At 40.5% G+C, this 25,010-nt stretch overlaps 1 protein-coding gene and 1 long non-coding RNA gene across 2 annotated transcripts in view; one reads left to right on the top strand and one right to left on the bottom strand.

Annotated features, from left to right (window-relative positions):
- Positions 1-25,010, top strand: part of LOC117508169 (calsyntenin-2-like) — a 1,041,373-nt gene that overhangs the window by 647,433 nt on the left and 368,930 nt on the right. The gene's annotated exons all lie outside the window — the stretch shown is intronic.
- Positions 914-23,702, bottom strand: LOC117508172. The gene is made up of 3 exons (XR_004560002.1): positions 23,600-23,702; positions 15,910-15,919; positions 914-925 (listed from the first exon to the last, which is right to left on the bottom strand). It is a non-coding gene; the product is annotated as an uncharacterized LOC117508172 (long non-coding RNA).

The raw sequence follows: 25,010 nt of genomic DNA, 5'->3' as shown, positions 1-25,010 counted from the left end.
TTTCATTCATATGTTTTTACGTCAGACATGCTTGAACCCTCGTGCGCATGCGTGAGTTTTTCCACGCCTGTCGGTGACGTCATTCGCCTGTGAGCACTCCTTGTGGGAGGAGTCGTCCAGCCTCTCGTTGGAATTCCTTTGTCTTAGAAGTTGCTGAGAGACTGGCGCTTTGTTTGATCAAAATTTTTTCTAAACCTGTGAGACACATCGAAGTGGACACGGTTCGAAAAATTAAGCTGGTTTTCGGTGAAAATTTTAACAGCTGATGAGAGATTTTGAGGTGATACTGTCGCTTTAAGGACTTCCCACGGTGCGAGACGTCGCGCAGCGGTCCCAGGCGCCGTCGTCAGCCTGTTTCAAGCTGAAAACCTCCACATTTCAGGCTCTATTGATCGAGGACGTCGTGAGAGAACAGAGAAGTTTCAGAAGAAGTCAGTTTCAGCATTTTATCCGGATATTCCACTGTTAAAGGAGATTTTTTTTTAATGAAAGATGTGCGGACCCGGCACAGGTGCGGCGGCACAGGAAAAACACCTCCGTGTTGATAACCATTTGTAAAATCCAGGCGGCTTTTGATGGCTTTCAGTGGAGTGAGTATATGAGAAATTGTTTAACAGCTGGACATGTTCCAACTTGTCCTTAAGGCTTCCAACAGAGGTGTTTTTCCTGTGGCGGAGCGTCGCAGCGGCTGCGAGCCGACGCTGCAATCCGTCCGCACGTCTTTCATTACATAAATCTCTTTTAACAGTGGAATATCCAGATAAAATGCTGAAACCGACTTCTTCTGAAACTTCTCTGTTCTCTCACGACGTCACCGACAGGCGTGGAAAAACTCACGCATGCGCACGAGGGTTCAAGCATGTCTGACGTAAAAACATATGAATGAAATCCATATAGTTTTTGAAAAAAATAAAAAGGACCTATACTTTATTGACAGACCTCGTGTGTATATATATATATATATATATATATATATATATATATATATATATATATATATATATATATATATATATATATAAAAACTTAGAAACACCATCAAATGAGATTATAACCCAGATCAGTCACAACGCCGTGTAGATTTAGTTGCAGTGTGTGAACTGCAGAGTGACACCAACAGCAGTCATGTGAATTTTTGCACATGCATGACTGCATTACTATAGCAACTATTGTGGATAAGCGTTAAATGAGGTTTTGCCACATGGACACAGAGATTGGATCTGGTCACTTTTGATATATAATGTTTACAGTCAATCAGTGAGATCAGAGTTGAATCAAATATGCAATAAATCTGATTTGAATTGGCAGTCTGAACAATGTTTTAATGTGTCACATCCACTTTTAAACTATGAAATCCTGTCTAAAAATATTCCCTTTCAGTTACAAATGTATTGTGTCTCCTCACTGATTTAAATTCTTTTGGCTTTCACTGTTGTTCTTGGAATTGGCACAACAAAGTCTGCATGCAGACAGATATTGAATTGGCACAGGTTTTACACTGGACCTGCAACTTCAGATGTACATGAAGCAAGGCACAAAAGTCACCTTGAGGTGTGAACCTTTTTGTTGGAAGGCAAGCGTACTAACCGCTTGCATCTCCATGCTAATTTGTTGAAGAAATTAGGATGATTTTTTTTTTTTTTAAGGACATGTTTCTTTTTATTGTGCAGACTGTTCGGTTGCTGCATCTGCCAAATGATGTCAGCTCCTGAGGGCTCGCAATCAACGTGCTGGATGAGGTTAGGGCCAAACTGCACTCTGAAATACACAGGCTGTATCCTGAGTGCACTCATGCTCAGGGTCTGACCACTGTGGAAAAGCTCTGAGAGCTGTTGAACTTGAGAGTACCTGAGGGAGAAAATAAAGAGGGAGCGAGGGAGTAAAGGAGGTGAGGCTGTCGAGAGCAAAAGTGTAGTGAGGTGACCAGAGAGAAAGGAAGCTTAAGGGAACCAGGAGTGATACAGTGGAGGAAAATAAACAGTATGAGTATAGGAGTACAAAGAAATACTCAGTGGTTAAACTGGATTATTGTTATATGGCTGGGGGGGCCTGGCTGCCGGTTTGTTTCTGTCTTTTGGTTTTCCTCCCAGGTGGCGTGCATTTGGGACTGAGTGGCTGTGTTGCTGAGGCTGTCAGGACCTCACCCTGATCACCTGCGACTCGTCAGGACTCACAGCTGTGGTGCATCTGGATGGATTGGAACATGTTGGCATTTAAGACTGGAGTGCACAGTGTGTATTTGCCAGAGACTCGACCTTGTGACCAGACGGGTGAGATCGTCGTCTCGGGAGCCATCTCATCAACAGCGGATGCTGAGAACGTCCAGGTTTGATGCACAGTCTGTGAAAGAGGAGGGGGTGAGGTCTCACGCTCGTCAGCACACTTCCTGAGGTACGTTAGATTTTGTGACTAACAGTTATACAGTCAGTAAATGTGGTGTCCCTCACACCTTATTGTATTGAGCTGTTTGTTAGTCATGTATCAGCTTCCACTGCAGTGGAGTTTTGTGAACTGGATGTTCCATGCCTGCAGGTTGGGAAGCTGATCAGTAATCAAGCCAGGAAGTGTTTGCTGTTTGTACACCTTTAAGTGTTCTGTGTGTAGAGTGTGGACTCACATAATGGTTCCTTCTTTCACAGACTCGGTTGTTGCGGCCACCTGGGGGGTGTCGGCGGGGTCCTTGGGTCCGAAACAGCTTCTGGCTCCGGACCGTTAGCGCTGCTGGGAGCGCACCACGCCAGGCCGCACCTTTTTGTTATATTATCACTGTTATGTATTAAATTCAGTTAGCCTTTGAACCGTGCTCTGCTTATTTCATACTGGGTCCTTCAAACGCTGGTCGGTTCTCCGAGCTGCGTCCGACACATAACAATTATATGGAGACCATAGGTGGAGAGGTCATAGATAGCATTTTTATGTTTAGTGATGATGATGATTAGTAGTAGTAGTTGTAGTTTCTTCGTTCGTTCATTCAGTCATTTTCTGTCACTTATCCCAATCTCAGTTGCAGTGGCAGCAGACCAAGCAGCTCAACCCACACTTCTCAATGCACAGCCAGGTTCTGTAACTCTTTCTGGAGATCTCAAGGAAGAGTTCATTTTTTCCACATTTTGTTACGCTACAGCCTTATTCCAAAATGGAGTAAATCCCACCCCACCTTAAAATTGTTCTCACAACACCCCGTAATGACAACATGAAAAGGGGTTTTATTATTATTATTAATATTATTGCAAATTTAATAAAAAAAAAAAAAAGAAATCACATGTACATATGTGTACATAAAAAATATGTGTATAAGTATTTGCTCAATACTTTGTATGTTAGGCAGCAATTACAGCCTCAAGTCTTCTTGAATATGATGCCACAAGCTTGGTGCACCTATCTTTGGGCAGTTTTGCCCATTCCTCTTTGCAGCACCTCTCAAGCTCCATCAGGTTGGATGGGGAGCGTTGGTGCACAGCCATTTTCAGATCTCTCCAGAGATGTTCAGTCGGATTCAGGTCTGGGTTCTGGCTGGGCCACTCAAGGACATTCACAGAGTTGTTCTGAACCCACTCCTTTGATATCTTGGCTGTGTGTTTAGGGTCATTGTCCTGCTGAAAGATGAACCATCAATGATCCATTTCACTTGACCTCAGACCAATGGTCTGAGGTCAAGAGTGCTCTGGAGCAGGTTTTCATCCATGATGTCTCTGTACATTACTGCATTCATCTTTCCCTCAATCCTGACAAGTCTCTCAGTTCCTGCAACTGAAAAACATCCCCATAGCGTGATGCTGCCACCACCATTCTTTACTGTAGGGATAGTGCCTTGTTTCCTCCAAACATGATGCCTGCCATTCACTCCAGAGCATTCAGAGAAACTATAGTTTCTCATGGTCTGAGAGTCCTTCAGGTGCCTTTTGGCAAACTCCAGGCAGGCTGCCATGTGCCTTTTACTAAGGAATGGCTTTCACAGGCCTAATTGGTGGTTTGCTGCAGAGATGGTTGTCCTCCTGGAAGGTTCTCCTCTCTCCACAGAGGAATGCTGGACCTCTGACAGAGTGACCATCGGGTTCTTGGTCACCTCCATGACTAAGGTCCTTCTCTTCTGATCTCTCAGTTTAGAGGGGCACCCAGCTCTAAGAAGAGTCCTGGTGGATCCAAACTTCTTTTATTTACAGATGATGGAGACCACTGTGCTCATTGGGACCTTCAAAACAGCAGAAATGTTTCTGTTGCCTTCCCCAGATTTGGGCCTTGAGATAATCCTGCCTCAGAGTTCTAGACAATTTCATATCCAGTCAACTGAATTTACCCCAGGTGGACTCCAGTTAATGGTAGAAACATCTCAATGATAATCAGTGGAAACAGCATGCACCTGAGCTCAATTTTGAGCTTCATGGCAAAGGCTGTGAATATTTATGCACATGTCATTTCTTAGGTTGTTTATTTTTAAGAAATAAAAAAAAACAACTTAAAAATTGTCATTATGGGGTATTGTGTGTAGAATTCTGAGGAACAAAAACAAATTTAATCCATTTTGGAATTAGGCTGTAACATAAAATGTGGAAAAAGTCAAGCGCTGTGAATACTTTCTGGATGCACGGTACAACAAAAAGTTCAAAATGCTGACACCATGAAAATCGCTCAAATAAAGAATGCTTTTAGTGTGTTTTTAAATGTATGCTGAATGTAATTGAGCCAAGTTACAATTATCTCTCTCTCTCATATTTGCATCAAAAACAGTAGTTACTGCTGTGTTTCTTGTTTCTACTGTAACTAAAATGAATAGAATCATGATTTTTCGGTTTATAACTTGCAGGATCTCTTGAACTATTAAAAACCTGCGACCTATATTACAGTACAAGGTCTGTTAGAAAAGTATCCGACCTTTTTATTTTTTTCAAAAACCTGATGGATTTGAATCACGTGTGCTTGCATGAGCCAACCTTGAGCCTTCGTGCGCATGCGTGAGTTTTTTTCACGCCTGTCGATTGCGTCATTTGGTTGTAAGCAGCATTTGTGTGAGGATGGGTGGAGTCTCTCGTCATTTTTTCTTTGCAAGGAAAATGGCGGAACGACTGGAGCAGCGCGACTGCATCAAATTTTGCCAGAAACTTGGCGACAGCCAGATGGAAACAGCACTTTTTCGGCAACATTCCACTGTGACAGAAGATTTGGCCATGAAAAGGAGTGGCGGCGAAATCCTTGCCGTTGCTGACGGAGCAAAAGCGCCACTGTGTTGAATTCTCACAGGACATGCTGGACTTCGAAAAATGATGCCCACCTCTTCCACCATTCGGAAGATTCAGGCGCCTTCGGTGGCTTTTCAGTCGTGTGACTATCGGAGAAATTGACTCATATACCTTTGAACAGAAATCAATCAATCAATTTTTTTATATAGCGCCAAATCACAACAAACAGTTGCCCCAAGGCACTTTATATTGTAAGGCAAGGCCATACAATAATTATGTAAAACCCACAACGGTCAAAACGACCCCCTGTGAGCAAGCACTTGGCTACAGTGGGAAGGAAAAACTCCCTTTTAACAGGAAGAAACCTCCAGCAGAACCAGGCTCAGGGAGGGGCAGTCTTCTGCTGGGACTGGTTGGGGCTGAGGGAGAGAACCAGGAAAAAGACATGCTGTGGAGGGGAGCAGAGATCGATCACTAATGATTAAATGCAGAGTGGTGCATACAGAGCAAAAAGAGAAAGAAACAGTGCATCATGGGAACCCCCCAGCAGTCTACGTCTATAGCAGCATAACTAAGGGATGGTTCAGGGTCACCTGATCCAGCCCTAACTATAAGCTTTAGCAAAAAGGAAAGTTTTAAGCCTAATCTTAAAAGTAGAGAGGGTGTCTGTCTCCCTGATCTGAATTGGGAGCTGGTTCCACAGGAGAGGAGCCTGAAAGCTGAAGGCTCTGCCTCCCATTCTACTCTTACAAACCCTAGGAACTACAAGTAAGCCTGCAGTCTGAGAGCGAAGCGCTCTATTGGTGTGATATGGTACTACGAGGTCCGTAAGATAAGATGGGACCTGATTATTCAAAACCTTATAAGTAAGAAGAAGAATTTTAAATTCTATTCTAGAATTAACAGGAAGCCAATGAAGAGAGGCCAATATGGGTGAGATATGCTCTCTCCTTCTAGTCCCCGTCAGTACTCTAGCTGCAGCATTTTGAATTAACTGAAGGCTTTTTAGGGAACTTTTAGGACAACCTGATAATAATGAATTACAATAGTCCAGCCTAGAGGAAATAAATGCATGAATTAGTTTTTCAGCATCACTCTGAGACAAGACCTTTCTGATTTTAGAGATATTGCGTAAATGCAAAAAAGCAGTCCTACATATTTGTTTAATATGCGCTTTGAATGACATATCCTGATCAAAAATGACTCCAAGATTTCTCACAGTATTACTAGAGGTCAGGGTAATGCCATCCAGAGTAAGGATCTGGTTAGACACCATGTTTCTAAGATTTGTGGGGCCAAGTACAATAACTTCAGTTTTATCTGAGTTTAAAAGCAGGAAATTAGAGGTCATCCATGTCTTTATGTCTGTAAGACAATCCTGCAGTTTAGCTAATTGGTGTGTGTCCTCTGGCTTCATGGATAGATAAAGCTGGGTATCATCTGCGTAACAATGAAAATTTAAGCAATACCGTCTAATAATACTGCCTAAGGGAAGCATGTATAAAGTGAATAAAATTGGTCCTAGCACAGAACCTTGTGGAACTCCATAATTAACTTTAGTCTGTGACGAAGATTCCCCATTTACATGAACAAATTGTAATCTATTAGACAAATATGATTCAAACTACCGCAGCGCAGTGCCTTTAATACCTATGGCATGCTCTAATCTCTGTAATAAAATTTTATGGTCAGCAGTATCAAAAGCAGCACTGAGGTCTAACAGAACAAGCACAGAGATGAGTCCACTGTCCGAGGCCATAAGAAGATCATTTGTAACCTTCACTAATGCTGTTTCTGTACTATGATGAATTCTAAAACCTGACTGAAACTCTTCAAATAGACCATTCCTCTGCAGATGATCAGTTAGCTGTTTTACAACTACCCTTTCAAGAATTTTTGAGAGAAAAGGAAGGTTGGAGATTGGCCTATAATTAGCTAAGATAGCTGGGTCAAGTGATGGCTTTTTAAGTAATGGTTTAATTACTGCCACCTTAAAAGCCTGTGGTACATAGCCAACTAACAAAGATAGATTGATCATATTTAAGATCGAAGCATTAAATAATGGTAGGGCTTCCTTGAGCAGCCTGGTAGGAATGGGGTCTAATAAACATGTTGATGGTTTGGATGAAGTAACTAATGAAAATAACTCAGAACAATCGGAGAGAAAGAGTCTAACCAAATACCGGCATCACTGAAAGCAGCCAAAGATAACGATACGTCTTTGGGATGGTTATGAGTAATTTTTTCTCTAATAGTTAAAATTTTGTTAGCAAAGAAAGTCATGAAGTCATTACTAGTTAAATTTAATGGAATACTCAGCTCAATAGAGCTCTGACTCTTTGTCAACCTGGCTACAGTGCTGAAAAGAAAGCTGGGGTTGTTATTTTCTTCAATTAGTGATGAGTAGAAAGATGTCCTAGCTTTACGGAGGGCTTTTTTATAGAGCAACAGACTCTTTTTCCAGGCTAAGTGAAGATCTTCTAAATTAGTGAGACGCCATTTCCTCTCCAACTTACGGGTTATCTGCTTTAAGCTACGAGTTTGTGAGTTATACCACGGAGTCAGGCACTTCTGATTTAAAGCTCTCTTTTTTAGAGGAGCTACAGCATCCAAAGTTGTCTTCAATGAGGATGTAAAACTATTGACGAGATACTCTATCTCACTTACAGAGTTTAGGTAGCTACTCTGCACTGTGTTGGTATATGGCATTAGAGAACATAAAGAAGGAATCATATCCTTAAACCTAGTTACAGCGCTTTCTGAAAGACTTCTAGTGTAATGAAACTTATTCCCACTGCTGGGTAGTCCATCAGAGTAAATGTAAATGTTATTAAGAAATGATCAGACAGAAGGGAGTTTTCAGGGAATACTGTTAAGTCTTCTATTTCCATACCATAAGTCAGAACAAGATCTAAGATATGATTAAAGTGGTGGGTGGACTCATTTACTTTTTGAGCAAAGCCAATAGAGTCTAATAATAGATTAAATGCAGTGTTGAGGCTGTCATTCTCAGCATCTGTGTGGATGTTAAAATCGCCCACTATAATTATCTTATCTGAGCTAAGCACCAAGTCAGACAAAAGGTCTGAAAATTCACAGAGAAACTCACAGTAACGACCAGGTGGACGATAGATAATAACAAATAAAACTGGTTTTTGGGACTTCCAATTTGGATGGACAAGACTAAGAGTCAAGCTTTCAAATGAATTAAAGCTCTGTCTGGGTTTTTGATTAATTAATAAGCTGGAATGGAAGATTGCTGCTAATCCTCCGCCCCGGCCCGTGCTACGAGCATTCTGACAGTTAGTGTGACTCGGGGGTGTTGACTCATTTAAACTAACATATTCATCCTGCTGTAACCAGGTTTCTGTAAGGCAGAATAAATCAATATGTTGATCAATTATTATATCATTTACCAACAGGGACTTAGAAGAGAGAGACCTAATGTTTAATAGACCACATTTAACTGTTTTAGTCTGTGGTGCAGTTGAAGGTGCTATATTATTTTTTCTTTTTGAATTTTTATGCTTAAATATATTTTTGCTGGTTATTGGTAGTCTGGGAGCAGGCACCGTCTCTGAGGGGATGGCAGGGGGAGAGAAGCTGCAGAGAGGTGTGTAAGACTACAACTCTGCTTCCTGGTCCCAACCCTGGATAGTCACGGTTTGGAGGATTTAAGAAAATTGGCCAGATTTCTAGAAATGAGAGCTGCTCCATCCAAAGTGGGATGGATGCCGTCTCTCCTAACAAGACCAGGTTTTCCCCAGAAGCTTTGCCAATTATCTATGAAGCCCACCTCATTTTTTGGACACCACTCAGACAGCCAGCAATTCAAGGAGAACATGCGGCTAAACATGTCACTCCCGGTCTGATTGGGGAGGGGCCCAGAGAAAACTACAGAGTCCGACATTGTTTTTGCAAAGTTACACACCGATTTAATGTTAATTTTATTACTGCCGACGTGAATTACAATCTTACCAAATTTCGCTTAGCCTTAGCCAGCAGTGTCAAATTTCCTTCAATGTCGCCTGCTCTGGCCCCCGGAAGACAATTGACTATGGTTGCTGGTGTCGCTAACTTCACATTTCGCAAAACAGAGTCGCCAATAACCAGAGTTTGATCCTCGGCGGGTGTGTCGTCGAGTGGGGAAAAACGGTTAGAGATGTGAATGGGTTGGCGGTGTACACAGGGCTTCTGTTTAGGGCTACGCTTCCTCCTCACAGTCACCCAGTCAGCCTGCTTTCCCGGCTGCTCGGGATCTGCCAGGGGGTAACTAACGGCGGCTAAGCTACCTTGGTCCGCACCGACTGCAGGGGCCTGGCTAGCTGTAGAATTTTCCACGGTGCGGAGCCGAGTCTCCAATTCGCCCAGCCTGGCCTCCAAAGCTATGAATAAGCTACACTTATTACAAGTACCCTTACTGCTAAAGGAGGCCGAGGAATAACTAAACATTTCACACCCAGAGCAGAAAAGTGCGGGAGAGACAGGAGAAGCCGCCATGCTAAATCGGCTAAGAGCTAGTAGCTACGCTAAGCTAGCGGATTCCTAAAAACAGGCAAAGTGAATAATGTGTAAATAATTTAGAGGTGATTCAGCAGAAGGAGTGCTTTAGTTAAGGCACGTAAAGATTACACTGGGAAACAAATCGTAATCTAGATAACTAGATCAATCTAACTGCGCAGATTAAACAGCTAACAGATACAGAAAAACACCGCTGTGCTCCGGAACAGGAAGTGATACAATACCGCAGTGAGAGCCAATGTAATGTATTGCAATTTGTGTGGCAGCGTTAAAATAGACATTTGCTCAGTGACCAGACTATCGTGCAGTCACAGCACGCACTGCCTGCTGACGCAGATAAGTTGATGTTGTAATTGAAGGAGGGAAGATAGGACCTCCATCATGCAGGAAGGTGTGTGAGTCTGCATTCTTACTCGGATGCGAGACACAAAGAGAACAGATGAGGCATCAAACGGTGAAATGGATGAGGCTGCAAACAGTGAAACGATGTTCTCTGAAGAGGACTGAAAAGTGAGAGAGTAAGTCAGAAAGAATTTTGAACACACTGTGATGGAAATTAAAAAATTACAATTATTATTATTATCTTGAATAATTACTAGGGACATTTTACACAGAGCTGTTCTCATATGAATTACAGTATATTTAATCTTCTCACACACACGCCTGTACTGAAATCTGCCACATTATCAACATTCAGCTCCCACTGCACATCTCTTTCCACAATACAAATCTCAAGAATCATCCAGTTACATTTTCACTCTGAGCCAACAAGGCCCAGAGTCTGCATGTCTTTTAAATGCACTCCACAAGTGCTTATATATATATATATATATATATATATATATATATATATATATGTATGTATATATATGTATGTATGTATGTATATATGTATGTATGTATGTATATATATGTATGTATGTATATATATGTATGTATGTATGTATATATATATATGTATGTATGTATATATATATATGTATGTATGTATATATATATATGTAAACAAACACTCATCAAATATTAACATATACACAAGGGCTCCCTTCCTGCACTGTGCTCAACATGACAACAAACACTGGTCCATAAATGGGTTGGGTTTATCAATGAAGCAAGAGAACTAGTTAATGGCTGTGTTCTGAATTTTGATTATACTAGTACATTGCTCGTAGAATTTTATTTTTACTTTTATGGGGAGGGGAGGCGTGGCAAATATCACAAGCGCTGCAAAATACAACCCCAATTTCAATAAAGGTGGGACGCTGTGTAAAATGTAGGGGTGGGCAAACATAAAAACTCTTAATCGCATTAACTCAATGACTTTCTGTGATTAATCGTGATTGATCGCATGGTATATGTGAAACCCAAAAATGAATTCAAAAGCCGCTTAAAAGCACAGTTTTATTTGAAAATGTAAATGAACATTGCATAAATTTGAAAATGTAAATTTCAACTGAAACACACTAATGAAATCAAACATAAAACCACTGGCAGGTCATTTGTTATCTTGTTTCATATCAAAATAACAATATTCATGTCCATGACTAAATGTACTAAAACAAATACGTCACAATTGTACACATACCACAATTTGATATTTGTACAATTGTGATGTATTTGTTTTAGTATATTTAGATTTTGTTGTGATTTGGCACTTTATAAGCCAATTAAATTGAATTGAAATTGAACATTTTATTGAGTCTTAAAGTAAATAAATATGAATTTGGTTACTGGATCCTTAAACTTTGTACATAATGAACTTTACATGGTGAATCCTTGATCTCTGGGCATAAATAGGAATAAACAAAATCTGTAGTTTTTGTCAAAAGCATTTCCTTTCAGACATTATTGGCATGTGTTTCCATATATCTGAGCTGAGCTTAGAGCTGCGGTGCTTCACTTCAGCATGTAATTTGAAAAGAAAATACAGCATGTTTCATTTTCTGAGGAAAAAAAAAAGTTTTAGTCGATTGTAGTTTCTTGTCTGTATTACATTTGGAAAGAGGTGTCATTTTATTCATTTTGAAGTTATTAATTCCGACCGGACTGTCTCAGCCGCACAGCGTTTCGAGCTGTGTGAACAGAACGGAGGACGATTCTCGTTTCTTGACAGCAACAAGACAAGAGTCCCAGTTAGTGACTTTAATCCACACAAAAGTGACTGACGATATTTTAATGGCTTTGCAAGGGGTTAATAATCGTCTTGCCGTTTCTGAAGAGCAGTGAATCAAAGAACCAACGAGCTACTGGATCGAAGCATTGCTTCAATGGTTCATGGTTTCAAAGTGGAGCCGCGCTGCAGAAATGGTTTATTACAGACCAAACCCTGAATATCCGACTTTATTTGTACGTCCGTATGACTCTGAAACTCGGAAAAATCCGTATAATTTACGGACTATAGGTTGACATGAAAACCACCGAAAAGCTGTGTTCACCGCGGGGACACGTTCAGCTATTCGAGATTATTCAAGATTTTTTTTTACCGATGACGAACGATGCGTAAAAAAAAATTGCATCGGTCCAAACCGGTCTGGATCCGGACCTGATCCTGTAGAACTTTGTACCGAAAATGTCCATTCAAAAGTTCGGCGTCTTTCTGCATTTTGTTTTGTTGTGCATTGCATAGCCTGTACTTTTCTCGATTCTCGTGTCGTTTTCTGTGTGAACTCAGCTATCAGCAGGAAGCAGCAGCATAAGCTCGCCCCCCACTGACGTTTTCAAAATAAAAGGCAACGAGCAACAGTCATAAAAGGCTAAAAAAAAAAACAAAAAAAAAAAAACGCAGCGTTAAGGGGAGGAACAAAATTGTCGGCGATAATGACCTCAATAATTAACGCAACGTTAGCGCGTTAACGTTGCCCAGCCCTAGTAAAATGTAAATAAAAGCAGAACACAATGATTTGCAAATCCTCTTCAACCTATATTCAATTGAATACACCACAAATACAAGATATTTAATGTTCAAACTGATAAACTTTATTGTTTTTGTGCAAATATTTGCTCATGTTGAAATAGATGCCTGCAACACATTTCAAAAAAGTTGGGACGGGGCAACAAAAGACTGGGCAAGTTGATGAATGCTCAAAGAACACCTAATTGGAAACAGGTAAGTGTCATGATTGGGTATAAAAAGAGCAGCCCTAAACCTGGGCTTACACTGTGCGAGTTTTGGCCCTTTTTCAGCTGATTTTTCACTCGTGCCAGAATTTTTTGGATCGCGCCGAGTTTCACTTAATCGTGCGTCCTGCATAGTGTGGTATACATGGAGCTGCGTTTCACGACCACCTCCCCATGGGCAAGCGTATGGTTGGATGAAAATCAAATCTGTTTGATATTCTGGTCGGCCGTCGCTAAAGGCATCTCTCACACTGTGCATGTGCAAACACAGAGCAGAGCAGTGATCATCTCTTTGGGAGAGCAGCTTGTATCTTTTTCCCCAATATTTTTCAACTCATTTAAAGTCTTGTATTTTTTTAAGACTTTGATGTCTTCCATCGAGAGTTTTTGTAAAAATAAGAAATGTAAATAAAGTTTGAAAAAAAAGAAAAAGAAAAAAGCTTCTCTTTATGTTTTGCTTCTGGAAACACGAGTCTGACGTGTGGTTTTTGAATGTACAATGTGAGTAGTCAGATCGCATCAGAGCATCGGGCCGTACAGTGTGATGACATTAATCGTGCGCTCTGAACTTTTACACCCTGAGATTTTGTCACACAGTTTGAGCTGGAGCCAAGTACAACGATTGAAAATATTGTACAATGTCTGCTCAGCTTAAAAGACTCAGCCGTTCACAAGCAAAGATGGGGTGAGGATCACCACTTTGTGAACAGTTGCGTAAAAAAATAGTCCAACAGTTTAAGAATAATGTTTCTCAATGTTCAATTGCAAGGAATTTAGGAATCTCATCATCTACAGTCCATGATATAATCAGAAGATTCAGAGGATCTGGAGCCTCTTTCCGTGTTCGTAGATCTGCTTGCAGCTGCGTGTTCGCGTTTTAATGTGTGCACACAGTCACATGTACCTTGCTGCTATTTAAAACCAGTTTACTCCTGCCGGCTGTGCAGAACACATCATTGCGCTTGGAAAACAGTGGACTGTATCATAAGGTTTATACAGTTGTATTACTGCCACATATGTAGCCAAAGCTGCTATTTTCTGCCTCTGTGGAAGTGCACGCAGTTCTCTACTGCATGGTGTGGTGCGGGTCAGAAACGGAGCCATTTAACATTGTTATTACTTTTATTATTATTATTTAATTTTTTGTTGTGGATCATTTTCATTGTGTACAGATGCTGCTGAGTCTGGCTGTGGTAAAGGCTGCTTTGAATGAAGCGCTGTGACTCTCAACTTTTAAAGCTCCGGTTGCTCCGATCAGGTCCGCTGATTTGATTAGACCTGATCAATCAGAACATCTGTTGAGCGCACCGACATGCAGCAACTGCGCTTTTATTTTAAAGAGTCACAGTGCTTATTCAGGTTTGATCAGACCTGATCCTTCAGGGCATCTGATGATCACACTGACATGCAACGAGTGCACTTTTATTTTAAAGTCACAGTGCTTATTCAGGTTTGATCAGAGCTGATTGATCAGGGCATCTGATGAGCGCACTGACATGCAGCGTCGAGGCTTTTATTTTAAAGTCACAGCGGCATTATTCAGGTTTGATCAGACACGCACACACACACACAGAGAGAGAGAGAGAGAGAGAGAGAGAGAGAGAGCCCTCAACATACTGCTGCATAGGGAGAAAAAACTCGACGTAGAGCTGCTCAATTCAACATAGACGATACACCACAATATGCAGCTCTACAAATACGCCAGTGTGAAAGGGGCTTAAGCGGAAGGCCGAAAACCAACATTGAATGCCCGTGACCTTCGATCCATTAAAAACCGACATCATTGTGTAAAGGATCTTACCGCGTGGGTTCAGGAACACTTCAGAAAACCAATGTCAGTTAACACAGTTCGTCGCTACATCTACAAGTGCAAGTTAAAACTCTACCATGCAAAGCGAAAGCCATATATCAACAACATCCAGAAACGCCGCCGCCTTCTCTGGGCCTGAGCTCATTTGAAATGGACAGACGCAAAGTGGAAAAGTGTGCTGTGGTCTGATGAGTCCACATTTCAATTTGTTTTGAAAATCATGGACATCGTGTCCTCCAGACAAAAGAGGACAAAGACCATCCAGATTGTTACCAGCGCAAAGTTCAAAAGCCAGCATCTGTGATGGTATGGGGGTGTGGTAGTGCCCATGGCATGGGCAACTTACACATCTTTTCAGGGACGTCCCCACTTATTTCAGCAAGAGAATGCCAAGCCACATTCTGCACGTTACAACAGCAAGGCTTTGTAGTCCCATGCTGTGCGGATACTAGACTGGCCTGCCTGCAGTCCAGACCTGTCGCCCATTGAAAATGCGTGGTGCACTGTGAAGCGCAAAATATGACAAATGAGACCCCGGACTGTTGAACAACTGAAGTCGTACATCAAGCAAGAATGGGAAAGAATTCCATCTACAAAGCTTCAACAATTAGTGTCTTCAGTTCCCAAATGCTTATTGAGTGTTATTAAAAGGAAAGGTGATGTAACTCAGTGGTAAGCATACCACTGTCCCAGCTTTTTTGAAACGTGTTGCAGGCATCCATTTCAAAATCAGCAAATATTTGCACAAAAACAATAAAGTTTATCAGTTTGAGCATTAAATATCTTAGGCCTAGGCATCAATACGACAATGGAGATTGAAAGATCTGGCAGTGTCTCAGCTGTGGAAAAATACTGCAGTGGCTTTAATCTATGAGCCAATACATACTAGTCAGCTAATACATACTAGTCATCAATTTTGACCTAATCCGTACCACGTAAGGTGACGAAATGACACTTAGAATCCAGCCTCAGAGTACTATGACCTACACAACAGTATATGATAACCATCCCAGGGTGGTTATGCAAGTTATTGGTTGAAATAAAAGGATTAATAAATGAAATAATTTTGACTGTGTTGAATGTTTGGTCTCCATAGTAAAGGTCACAAAAGGTCAAAGTCCATTGGATTCTATGACTTGTGACATATGTTACCCTGTAACTTGATAACTAAGCATGACAGATGGTGTAAACTATTCCTTTTTAGAACCCTATTAACCCAAACAATAATTTGCATAATTTTTTACTGAAATTGGAGCAACTTTAACTTTTGACCACTATACAAACTGAAATTGACCTTTGTCACCATTTGTGTTGTTTTTAGCCCATAACTCCAGAACATTCAGTCACAGATAGTCCAAACTATACCTTTTTGGAATTGTTTTGATCACATAATGTAGTATAGTTTTTTTTAACATGATTGGAGCATTTTTACATTTTGACCACTGTGTAATTCTTCATTAACCCCTAGCTGGCTCCAGCTACCACCCTGGGATGGTTATCATACATTTTTGTGTAGGCCATGGTACACTGAGGCTGGATTCTACAAGTGTTGTTTTGTCACCTTAAGTGGTACTAGAAACCTGCTTGGCCCATGGGCTATTATTGATTGAAGATAGGTTGCTGGTGAGCAGACTCAGCATCTGCATAGGATCAGATGGTCAGGTTGGAGGAGGGAACCCGGAGTCCACGCCCAGCAACACAGAGACTGACTGACACAACCATGACACACCAGGGAGGGAAAATGACAAGAGACACGAGGAAAGCAAAGCCTAAACTCTAACAAGAAGGTCACGGATAACACAGTGTGCTACCTTCAGTACACTGTGTGCTGGATTTGTGTAAGATTTTAGTCTTAATCGGCGTCAGAGGTGTATAGAACCATATGATTTACTGTTCATTATGAGTAAAGCCACTCACTTGATTCTTTAGACCCAACGAACATTAAAAGAAGACTCGAGCAGCAATTTGTCACTGTTTCACTTCCAACAGCCATGTATCTTTAAAATGCACTGTGCTGAGAGTTCAGAAAGTAATGAATACAAAATAGCTTCAAGATTTATTTTAATTCAGAAAGCAACTGGAGTTTGACAGAAATGTAGTCTTAATTTTGACAAACATTAGCACTAATGATGCCGCTTGTGTTGGTGGCGACCTGTCATCTCAACCACAATGTCATTTGTCACACAGATTATGTTAAGTAATCACAATTAATTTGACATTGAAATACTGATCCTTAAAAATGAAAATGAAATGCCCAGTTCAACATTCAGTATGCACAGACACATGATCAGCAATACACAACTTAAACAACAACACGTGAAATATGAATTCTTCACCATTTGCCAACTTGTGTTCCTGGGGCTGTTCATAGTTAAACAATCAAGTAAACTATGCTAAGCTATGAAATTAGTTATTTTAAAAGTGTGAGTCAAATTTTTGTATTCTGAAATGGAACTCCAATAACAATGACCTTAAAAGTAACTATCACTTTGGGAAAACATTTTATGAACCAAACTGTAGATCTAGTTACAAATCTAAATTTGTGACACTTCACCCAACTGTTTGAATTAAACAAGAACCCAAACTTCATTAATCGGACATACACTTGTACTGACCTGAACAGAAATATTGGCACACTCAAACGACCTAAACTTTCTAGTAAACTTTCTAGTAGAATTCAGCCAATAGTATTCTATGCACCATAGATTAGCATTTTTAAACATTCTCCTTGCATCATGTTATTCAAGTTGGAAAATAAATTCTTGAGTGTGCACTGTCTACCAAATTCTGTGATGACCTGTCATCATGTCTTGTTGCTCAATGGTTCATCAGGACTTAGCATATAGAAGTCTGATATAGACTCAGTGACCCATTGGTGTTGGTGCTTATCTCCGGATTCCATAGTGTGAAGTGGATGAAAGTCTACAACACCCCCTGTACGGGATGCCAGTCCATCGCCACTTACTTTCCCAGCCAAGACCAGTACCTATTTACAGCAGGGGGAACAATTACAATGCAGATAAAATGTCTTGTCAAAGAACACAAAAAAATTATTCATGATGTCAGTTAGTATAGCTCAAATTCAAGAGTTGCTCCCGCATAAAAAAAATCATGTCTGGTACACATACACATATTAACAAGTTGATAGCTTAATATAATAAGTTGGTCCAGATGAAAACAAAGAAAATAGTCTTAGCTCAATAATAAATAGATATTGAACAGATATTTCCACCTTAGCTCAACATTTATTTGCCTATTTGATTCCTTTACTTCTTATAGAAATATTTTTTCCTTTTCTTTTATTGTTACCTCCGCCAAGGAGGTTACCGGTATGTTTTCAGTCGTGTTTGTTTGTCTGTCTATCAGCAGGATAACTCAAAATGTTTTGAACGAATTTTGATGAAATTTTGTGGAGTGGTTGGAAATGACAAGAGGAACAAGTGATTAAATTTTAGTGGTGATCTGGATCACGATCCGGATCCAGGAATTTTTTAAAGGATTCTTCACCATTGCGGGATAGGGGGAATTTTGACATTCTAGTTTCTAACTCCACAAAAACAAGACAGAAAGGCTTGAAAAAAATTAGGGTGTAACATAGTCAATTGATCTATCAAACAACAAAGTTTGGTGATGATCGGATCTGGACTCCGGATCTGGTGATCCAGAATATGCAAAAATATAGGGAAAATGGAAAATCTGTCAGTGTGAGGTGACTAATGAAGATGAAGAAGATGCACAACTAACACCAAATTGTAGCTGAATCTGTACTGATTCAGTAAGGTGTCATCAGATTTGATGTAGCGTCAAATTGTTTTTATACAATAACTTTTGAAGTAATAAAGACATAAATGTTGGGAAGGTGTCGTAGCACGGACCCACAACAGGGGGCGCAAAGGAACGGACAATGAGTAAGCCAAAAGATAACAATTTAATGTTGTGACAATACACAACTAAATACACAAAATCTGCAAAGTCAATTAACACCAGATGACGTGTGGGCAGGCTCGAAGATAGGAGACCTTGATGAGAGAGAGGCCGCGTCCCACACGGCTTCCACCACCAACGGCCTGAAGAACACCGGAGCCGCCAAGTCCCCAGGTGACCTCTGTCTTCGACTGTCGACCCTGGTACTGCTGGCAAAAAGCAGAAACAAGATGAATGAGTGTAAGTCTTTACATTCAGTGGTCCTCGGTCTGTACACCGTTAGGAGGGGGAACCTCCACCTCCGAATCACACACTCGTGCAACGCCTGTGTAACCACTTATCTGTCCAGAGAGTAAGGCGCAGTCGTCGTCGTTAATCTCCGAAGTCCCAGATAAGGCTCCGTCCACAGGAATAGGGCTGCAAATGAGAACTGGATTATAACACAATGTGTCAGTCAGCAGAGAATTTACCTCACGGTAGTCGATTTCTCGGCGGGGAGGTGGAGTTGCAGTCCGGCTTAAGTAGTGGTGTAGATGAGTGACAGCTGGTGTGATGAGTGACAGCTGTCACTTCCTCTGGATCTGGCGCCCTCTCGTGCTTGGAGCCCGCACTCCAAGCAGGGCGCCCTCTGGTGGTAGTGGGCCAGCAGTACCTCCTCTTTAGCGGCCCACACAACAATAAAAGTGATTCCAAGTTCTAGTGGTATGTTTTCATGGTCAAGGATGTCAAATATAAAGGAAAGAAAAGTGTATGTATCATAGTTTTGGTTGTAACACTGAATTGTTGAATAGATCACTGTGCCAGGGAGGGAATCTCTTTAGGGTCAGTGACCCTATGGCCTTGTTTAGAGAAGTGTTTCATAAATGTTAAAAAATTCATATATTTGCAGTTTAATTGAATAATAAATTGAATTTTGTCTCTTATTTGTTTTTGTCTATAAGCACATGCAATATCAATATCAGTGCTCAGATGACAGTAGCTTCTGGGAAAGGTGCAAGTTGCAATAAACTGTGATGCCAAGCGTTAAGGATACATGCTATCCAGTCACAGCAGATGAAACTTTTTTTACTACTCAGCAAACATTGTTAGACTTTTTTAGGTTCAATGATTCCACGGCGTGTAGATGTTATGGCGTCAGTGACCCCATGGCCTTGGCGGAGGTTTGCACTCTCTGAGTGCTTCTAGTTGTTTATGCACCAATGACACCAGATCAAATTCCTTGTATGTGAAAACTTACTTGGCAGTAAATTTTTTTCTGATTCTGACATAAAAGTGTAATCTCGTTGGTCTCCCTTAAAAATCTCAGACAAAAGAACAATAAAAGGTCAGACATGTGCAGACGAGACATGCTCAGATGTGCCTTACAGGAAGGAAATGGAGCACACACTGATAAAAATTAATGTGAGGAGAAGTAACAACAAAACAACAAAAAGCTTTGTTTATTATATGTACAAGATCTTTTCTTGTAATCACGAGATCACTCACTCACTCATCTTCTACCGCTTAGTCCAATCAAGAGTCGTGGGGGGCTGGAGCCTAGCCCAGCAGTCATATAGCGTGAGGCAGGGGACACCCAGGACAGGATGCCAGTCTGTTGCAGAGGCACAAACAGACAAACAAAGACATTCACACCCACTCGCACACCTATGGACAATTAAAGATTCCAATCCACCTAACCCGCATGTCTTTGGATATGGGAGGAAACCGGAGCACCTGGAGGAAACCCACGCAAACACGGGTAGAACATGCAAACTCCACACAGAAAGGCCACAGGTGGGAATTGAAACCATGACCTTCTCGCTGTGAGGTAACAGTGCTAACGACTAAGCCACCGTGATCCCGTAATCATAAGATCTTTTCTCGTAATTATGAGATCTGTTCTCGTAATTACGAGATCAGCTGTCTATTTTTTTTTTTTTACCCAGTGAATGCAATACAAGTCCGTACTAATCAGTATTCCAGATCTTTTTTTTTCTTTTTTGAAAATATGAATGCTTATGTGCTCCAGAACAAAGACGTAAAGTTACATACAGACTGTTATCAGCAACAAGTCTAACACCCAGGGTCTGTCATGGTATCGGGTTGTGTAAATGCTCTTGGAAAAGGCAGTTTACACCTCTGTGATGGCAGCATTAATGCAAAAAAGTACACTGAGATTAGCAACATAAGCTGTCTTCAAGATGACATCTTTTACAGGGCTGTAAATGCATTTTTCAGCAAGACAATACAAAGCCACATTCTGCACACATTAGAAACGTATACAGATGCTGGTCTGCCCTGCTTGCAGTCCTGATATGTCCCCAATAGAGATTATGTGGAGAATTTTGAAATGAAAAATGCAACAGCGACTTGTACTGTTGCACGGAAGGTGTTTACAGGAAGAATGGGACAAAATAACACCTGAAACACTTCAGCGCTTGATATTCTCAATGCTAAACATCTCTTAAATGTTGTGAGAAGGAATGGCAACATTATAAAGTGGGAAATACTTCAGCGTCCCAACTGTTTTGGGGGTGGGGGGGGTGGGGAGGAGATATGTTGCATGCCTTAAATGCAGGAATGTATGTATAGTAACAAATGAAATGAAGGTGACCACACAAAACATGAAATATCTTGTGTTCATACTGCAATGAAATTCTAGAAGCCAAAGTAAATGTAAGAACCACTGCTGCTGTTTTGCATTTTCCTTACCATCCTAACTTTTTTCTGATTTTAGGATTGTAATTCTGGTTGCCCAATTATTTGTGGCAAGTGTGAATTAGGACTGGTGAGCTGGCACCACTTTGTTGCACCTGTGTCAGTCAGCCCAGCTTCAGAGAGTGAGAGTGCACCTTCTCTTTGGAATCAGTCTTCATAAGATTGATTATTCTATCAAGTTTCATAGAAATCCTGCAAAACCATAGGAGAAAGTGAATGGGATATCAAAAATGCTGAGTCACATCAACAAAATAATCAGTCAAACAACTTATATATGTTTGATTATTTTGCCAAGATTTAGCAGGGACATGACAAAAAATGTTTTGAGACACTGAATGAAGTGTAAAAATGCTCCTGCTTACTTTCTTCGCTATCTAGTCCCAAACAACAACAAGGCAAATGGCTTCTTTTTCTTGATATGATTTATCAACTTTCATGGAGATGGACTAAAAATGTTTCAGTTATAACTTGCATTATTTCACTATATAAAGGAATAAATTGATCCACAGTCTGATCCTGTTTCCTATCTTTGTGGAACTTGTCTAAACCTTTTGAGTTTCTGCTACAGTCAAATGGACAATACGTACATTTTGACAGAGGTACAATGACTTGTATCTATATTTTGTAGCTTCAGGAGTAGTGAGTGTGTTCAAGGCAGAGGCGGTTTCTCTAAGACTGCAAGGGAAGCTCAGCTTCCCCTAAATGTCAAAAAATTAAATGGTCAAATAGGTACAGTTTATCATTTCATTGACTACGAATGTGTTAGAACACGTTCATCTTGAAGACGAGTTCATTCAGAATCAGCTACTTATCACAACTCGATTGACTCTATTTTGTTAACTTCTCATAGTTGGCTATGAGAAGCTCTAATGGATCTCAGTTGGGACTCTGGCAAGGGCGGTCACATCTGCTCCTCTCTCCTCTCTTTCTGTGTTTCTCTATCTCTGCCCCAACCTTCAGAAGTTCCAACTTCACCAGACTGTTAGTTCTTTGAACTATATTTGGAATAACCATGGAACTGATCAGCTGCTCTCTCAATGCTATTGACATCATCTTTTCAACAAGGAAATCAGGGCTGGGGGACTCTGAGTGCCAAGATGGAACCTATCCTACGGGTTGTATTCTCGATGCCTGGGAGAAGTGGCGCGTCGCGTGCTTGGCACCACTCTCCGATGTTGAGGATTTATTCTTATTTGCTTTTATGGCAGGAGGGCTTTTGCTGCTTGGATTAGCCGCTGCCCTGACCTACCAGAAAATTGTCAAGACAGCTGCTACCAAAACCACAACCCAACACCTGTCCATCATGATTAATGAGGTGGACAAGGCAGTACAATCTCAGACTGTGTTAACTCCTGAACTTAAACACAAATTGGAAATCATCTCAGAGCAAATGTCTGCCTTGCAAAGGAATTGATTTTGGAGACCAGTGAATATTCACAATTGGATCTGGATGGTTAAAGAGAGGCCGTATTTGAACTCTGTGCTTCTCTGTCTAACCCAAACATGGCAGCCTTATCAGCTAACGAACTGTTTCAAAGCTTAGCATACATAAACAAGTCTAATGTATATGTGTATTTGTTTTAATTCTGATGTGTGCCATTGTTAGATTCTACGAGTAATAATTGTGGATTAATTGCTGTATTTTTGTTTGAGGTAATTGGGTGTGAAAATGAATTGCCCTTTTTGGGATCAGTAAAGTTGTTTGAATCTTGGATGAATCATAAATCTTTTTCTCATATGGTCTGTGGTGAATGCATTTTCCTGTAGAAGCCGAGCATCCGTTCACTGCAATGGGACTGCCTGGAAAGGTTTTTTTCATTGCCACTAAACACGATGGTCACTGGATAAAGCCACACTTTTGGTCAGCTAGACTGCAGTTTGAAGAGCCCCCCCAGAAAGTCCCAAGTGGTTGAACCATGGATTTCTATCCATTGATATGATGGAAAAGAATGTAAATGTTTACTAAAGTAAGGGTGGACATCAAGGGTGAAGATGGTGCAGGTGTTCCATGTTAATGATTGCCGCAGCAGCTGATTTCACAGATGATCAGAATTGTAAGCTGAGGGGAAGTGCCCATCAGTAATACAACTTGCTGAGGTCGCATTACTTCATTTCACACTGTTGCCCACTCTGTAATAAAGTGTATCTGGTAGGGGTGTGCATCTCTCCCTTATTAAACATTCCAATATGTATCGAGATACGTGGGCTACCATGCAACTCAGGAACAACACATATTATGGAATGATTCTTGTCAGAGTGGTACTATGCAATCTGATACTATCTTTTGTTTAATTAAGACATTCATTTTCCATGATAAATTAGAATAAGCCAAACGTGTAACCACTACAGTTACTACTATGCTACAGTACATTGGCGCTGCCTCTGCTGGCCTTTTGTTCACCACTGGGGGAAGCACCACATACAGTTGTAGAAAGTACAGCATAGAAGAAGTACAGAAGAAGCAGCTAGTTGCTGTTAGCATAAAATATTTTTTTCCTGTGTAAACACAAAGTTCAAACAGGTACATTTATCCACTACTAGAATCAGAACGCCCCGGGATCCCCCAGTCAGAGGTGGTCAATGTGGCCCGGGAAAGGGAAGTCTGGGGTCCCCTGCTGGAGCTGTTACCCCCACGACCCAAAGCCGGAAAAACTGTTGATGATGATGATGATGATGATGATTACAAAAGAAATGGGTAAACTTAAAGAATGGTTTGCTGAGAACAAACTGTCCCTAAATACTATGAAAACCAAAGTAATGTTCTTTGGAAACGCAAGATAAACCCGAATATACAAATTAAACTTGATAATGTAATTACAGAAAGAGTTTACAAACACACTTTTCTTGGTGTAACACTCCATCACAAAATTTGTTGGAAACCCCATATATCAAAAATTAAAGCTAAAGTAGCAAAGAATGTAGCCTTAATGAATAAATCAAAATATCTTCTTAATAACAGAGCGCGGTATATTGTATATTGTTATTGTTATTATTGATATATTCATATCACCATATTTAATGAATTGTGTGGAGGTGTGGGGGAACTCATACAAAAGCAATCTTGATCAACTATGTAAAGTTCAGAAAAGGGCAATCAGAATAATCCATTTAGCAGGATACAGAGAGCACACAAATGCCCCGTTCCTCCAATCCAAAATATTGAAATTTAGTGACCTGGTTCAATTCAAAATTGCTCAAATCCTATTCAAAGTTACAGAAAAGTTGCTTCCTCAAAGTATTCTAAACATGTTTTCAAACAGAAGTGACCAGTATGACTTGAGAGACCAGACAAATTATAAAAAATAATTCTCCCGAACTACTTTGAAAAAACGGGGAGTGGAAATATTGATTAGTTTTGAAGGAAATGCCAAATTTTGCAAGAGTCTGCCATGCTTTCAAAAGGTTTATAAAGAATCCTTATTACTGAAATGTGAAAAAGAAATAACTAGCGCTTAACAGGAGCTGTCAGAGAAATGTTTGTCTTTTGTAAATCTGTACAATCATAAATGATTTTAGATATGATGCTATTATCTACTCACTAAGGACCTTGTAACGACTTAAAAAAAAGTTTCATTTTCCTCTTGTCTATTATTTGTATGACTATAAATGATTTTAAAAACACTTCAAGGGTTGAAGAACAAAAATGACAAATTTCTGTGTTTTCTAATATTCACTTTGCACAACAATGCAATGCATATGTGTACACAAGCCACATAATCTGATTTGGAGTGTACCTACTGTAAACAGCAACTGGGTATCCTTGT

This window comes from Thalassophryne amazonica, chromosome 4 (assembly GCF_902500255.1).
Source record: "Thalassophryne amazonica chromosome 4, fThaAma1.1, whole genome shotgun sequence".
Lineage (NCBI taxonomy): Eukaryota > Metazoa > Chordata > Actinopteri > Batrachoidiformes > Batrachoididae > Thalassophryne > Thalassophryne amazonica.
This window is presented reverse-complemented; position numbering and strand designations above follow the sequence as displayed.